Consider the following 5,000-nt stretch of genomic DNA (forward strand, 5'->3'; position numbering starts at 1 on the left):
TGGTCTTCACCCAAATAACAACATTGCCAGACAAACATCTTTGATACATAAAGTTCATTACTTTTTCACTGTGTATAATGGGGTTTTTATCATCACGCTTTGCCAAGCATTGCTGAAGGATTGAAGCATTGTAACGGGACACCGTAGGTCAAACACATAGGCTATAATTATTATGTTAATTACAAATCCCTTTTATTCTCCTGGAGGAGTCTTTGACAAGAAGGTTGTCATTTCAACCACTTCAAACAAACAGTGGTTCCTTTCCCTAATGATGGTTGGATGGATCTCTTTGGGCTAATCCATGTTTTGTCAGGTTAGTGGTTGTAGTCAATAGAGGAGGAATGTTTTTTCAATGGAAGATGATTAAAACAACTGATCCATAATAGTGCAGTTTGACTGCTGTTATCATAGCCACTTCATTCCAAGTGAGACCCTGATGTTGAAAGCGTCCCCTAGACAAAGCTAATGGGCGATAGAGTCCTGTTAAATGGAGACAGCCCAGCCTGGCTGTCTGAAGAGACAGGTTCTACTGCATCACACACACACCACTCACATTACTGAATCACCACCATGCTGCCCTTCATAATCATTTCCATAAGGCTGTGTGTGTGTGTGTGTGTGTGTGTGTGTGTGTGTGTGCGTGCGTGCGTGTGTGCGTGCGTGCGTGTGTGTGTGTGTGTGTGTGTGATATCACAATATCACATAAACAGTGGCATCGTTGTGGCTGTCGAAAAGTATAGCCATTATCATTTTTGGATGACTTTAGATTTTAGTAAACAGTTGTACCTAAAATCTGCTGTGACTTCCAGACTCCAAGACCAGCTAACTGGATATAGAGATGACTTCACACTAGTCAAAGAGCAGTAGACTAGACAAGACCTTATTAACTTGGAGATCCAGTATCTTACCACATCTCACAAAGACTCTGCACTGAACTTTGTACTGGGAAAGGATTCTCTGTTGGTGGTTTGGAAGGGATGATGCTGAGGATGATGTAGACGTAGAGGGCTGTGGTGGATTGTGTTTGTTTACAGTACGCATCCAATCATCCAATCATCCAATCATCCATTGTCACTGTTGCATGTTCACCCCCTTCAGAAACCACAGAGAGAGAGAGTTGCTGTAGTTTCCACCTCAAACAACTTCCATGTTCTCACTGGTTAGCTGGTTCATACTATGGTACCACGTAGCATTATCAGATCCTGCTGACAAGAACAGATTTACCCCAAATGAAAGCTGTTGTTCATCTTATTCAATACTCCAAAGGAAAATTCTATTCAAATGATTGAGAAGGAAATGTTACAGTCTAGGGCTAATGCTGACCACAGGGCCAGTGAGCTATATTCTCCAACTATAGTCAGTCATTCCATAGAATATTACTAGCTGTGACGGTATGTTCGTTATGTTTCACGAATCTTTGCAACATTTCCCTGTTTGTCAAAGCAAGCTGTTGAGAAAGAGAGGGAGAGTATGAGAAGGAGAGGAGGAAGGAGAGGAGAGAAGGAGAGGAGGAAGGAGAGGAGACAAGCCCTTGACCTTTTGGTCCTGAAGATTTGCCTAGCTTCCCCTCACTCCAGTCTAGAGAGTGAAATCATCTGATCCTAAACTAACTGTCAACTGCTTGTGGAAAGAGACATCAATCAATCACTTTCTTCTACTTTCTTCCCCTGTTTTGCTCGAGCTTATCATCTGACCCAGTTGTTATCCTGTTTCAACTTCATGATGGTCAAATGTGTCTCTTTGGAGAATCCCAGACACATGGTTCACACAGAGAGACCATGGTCTACTCTGGGCTCTAGGTCTGTGTAGACCAGCATGTTACACCCACTAAAGCATCACCACCATTTTATCACGGGGATGGACGTTAATACCAGCCTTTTATAGAGACAGAATCAATAGGTTTCAGTTAGACTAAACTGGGACTCTAACTATCATGTCTTGAATGAGAGGATGTGTTTAGCCAAGCTATCTGTGGTTTGGGCCTGGGGAATGGCTGATTGGTGTAACCTTGGTTAAAAAAAAACACATCTGATATAATAAGGCAAAGCATTTTGCTCGGTCAAAGCTACTCGGTCACTGTCACCAGACCAGTATTTAGCAATTAGCAGATTAGAATTCTTTGAGATGAGATCCACTGCTGCCTGATTCTGAAAGGCAGGTAGGCAGTTCCATTCCTCTCCATCACCATCTCACTTCATAGCTATTTATTTGACCTAGTTCAAACTGCTGGGGACTAATTACAGGACAGGAGAAATAACACTTTGCAACCTGTCACTCTTCTCATCACAGCCTTTCAGACTCACTTCTTCCTCCAATCTGATTTGCATAATCTCGTTTAAAAAATAATCGATCAACATCAGCCACTGACAATTGGCATATCATTCCATTATGAATATTTGTGTGCATCCAGGCTAATCATATGCAGATATGCCCTCTGATCAGGGGGATGTAAACTGGGCTGTCAACAGCCGTACGCGCTTTGCTGCCACGCTATGCTGCCAATCAAAACATAGCCTCTTTAAAGTATTAACATGTTTTGAAGTTTGTTTTATATTTTCAGCACATTTGACATAAATTGTTTATCTATTTACAAAGCTTTGTCATTAGTGATTTTCCAGTGAACCCTTAGCAGTGTTTTGTGCTGTTGGGCCCAGAGAAATGCGGATGTACAAATTGAACTGAAAGGCTTGCTACTTAATCCGCTGTAGCCACCTATCCCTTAACTACGACGCCTGCCACGTTTTATCCTTAATGCCCAAGAAATGCAAAGTTCCATCTTCCCCTGTTCTTGTCCTTCACAGCCTTGGCTAATTCCTGCCAAGAGAGAGACTTAAACGTAACAGCTATTAGGGCTTCATTTTCTGCCGTGCCAACTCATATCTTGGTCAAAGAATGATGTTGACTAAATCACCCCTTTTCAGTCACCTAATATGCCATGGAAAAGAAAAACAAAGGACGTTGTTGCTCCTGTGAGGGTAAAGCTGTAGACTTTTGTTATTACATTACGTTCACAACTCATTTTTACATTCACAGCTGCTAGGCTGAGTCACCTCCTCTATCCTCAAGGGCCTGGATTCAACCAAACCTTCACTGCAGGAAACTGGCACCCCAGAAAAGAACTGTGCAGTGATAATGCATGACTTTGTGAGCACACTGTAACTAATAGCACATTATTGACACAACATTGAAACATTTTCTCCCCCAAAAAGATACATGGGAACTGTAGTTCTCCACAGTGGGGAAACAGTTTCCAGAGAAATTCTAGAACAATAGAGTCCTTGAACATTCTGCTTTAGAATAGAACAGAGGAAGGCAAGTGTTCATCTTCTAAGCTGTTTAAAAACCCCAAACAGAACCCATAATATCCATATTGATAATATAACATGACGTCAGACGACAAACATCACTCCGATATTGGGAAGTAACCTCAGAAAAGCCCTTAATTGAGCGATATCTCCAGCCATCACGACAGATAAACGTGCAGCCATCACCAAGGTGAAAGGGAATTTACAAGTTAAATGAAAGAATTCATGATGTGTGGTGGCTCTTTTACTCCCTGGCTGTTTCCCCTCTTGGCAGGGGCCAAATAGAGAATGTTAAATGAGGCAATTGTGTCCTGAAGGCAAAAAGAGAGGGGGGCAAAAACATGTTCCTGTGTGCTCCTAGCCTGAGGACTATTCTCCCGCTGATGAGGTAGAAGCATGGTGTGCATCCCAAATGTATCCCCTATATACTGTAGTACACTATTTTTGACCAGGGCTCTGGCCAAAAGTAGTGCACTATATAGGGAATAGTGTACCAATTGGGCCATAGTCATAGAAGGACACAGCAGATCCCAACACCACCAGGCCAACTTCCTGTGAGACCAGACCCTGGTCCACCTCCCTGACACATGATGATGATGCGCAGACCCACACATGATTATATTCATATCATATCAACATGCACATTGCAAAGTTACATCCTGTAAAAACTGGCCATATTCATAATATACACAAAGCCTTTATCGAAACAAACTTGCCTACCGCTATGTTATCTACAATACCGTTTTTATGAACTGTGCACCAAGATAAATGTGGCTGATACAGGGATATACCAAAATCTATCAATTTACTTATTATTCAATATGCCAAAAAATATATGTGAATGTTTATGGTGTCATGATGAAGAGAAGTGTCAGGATGTGTATAGACACTGGTCTGTTAACATTGTATTGTGTGTCTGACTTGGCATCCTATATAGTAGGAAGGATGCATTTCAGACTCAGCCTGTGTCTGTAGCAGTAGGAATCGTACTGTCAGACAGCTACACAGACATACTCCGTGTTGACACGCTGACACTGATAATCAAAGTCTTGTTTGGGTCTTAAAAGGACGTACTTGAACAACAGCTGGACTAGAGGCCATAGCTATCCTATAATGGCCTTTGGAGAGTGATCAATATTCAAATCTTAACATCTCTGTTGTGATTAGAATGCAGCCCTCTTTTTTTCTCCCCTCCCCGAAACAACAAGAAAAAAAGCTTAAATCGATGATCTTAGAGTCTAAACTAGATTCCTAAGCAGTTTGCCACTCTCGCCAGCAAGATAAGATAAACTCTCTTTGACCTAAGAGATGAAGTTGCCATGACGATCAGGGAGTCCACTTTCTCTATTGATATTTTGCTGATGTAACAACAAATGGAACCAGATCCGGCTCCTGATAGCGGTGATTAATTAATACACATATTGATCCGTACAAGCTAGAGACAAGGCTATTAACTCAAACGGCTGAAAGTCAATTGTTACCTGGGGCTCAAAAGGCATCACTTGATATCAAATCTAAATAAACTGAGGAACAAACGATTAGGATTTGTTGGGGCACAATTACCTATTCTTTTATTTTATTTACAACAGCATGCAAATGAAAAGGGACGTAAGAGAGAAAATGTCATTTTAATAGAAATTCTTTGAAAGGGACTGAGCCATCTAACCCTAACCCATCTATGTAGCCAGCAGAGTA

At 41.6% G+C, this 5,000-nt stretch overlaps 1 pseudogene; it reads left to right on the forward strand.

Annotated features, from left to right (window-relative positions):
* The window catches only part of LOC129858590 (dihydropyrimidinase-like), a 96,247-nt pseudogene that overhangs the window by 1,837 nt on the left and 89,410 nt on the right, over positions 1-5,000 (forward strand).

This window comes from Salvelinus fontinalis, chromosome 6, assembly GCF_029448725.1.
Source record: "Salvelinus fontinalis isolate EN_2023a chromosome 6, ASM2944872v1, whole genome shotgun sequence".
Classification (NCBI taxonomy): domain Eukaryota; kingdom Metazoa; phylum Chordata; class Actinopteri; order Salmoniformes; family Salmonidae; genus Salvelinus; species Salvelinus fontinalis.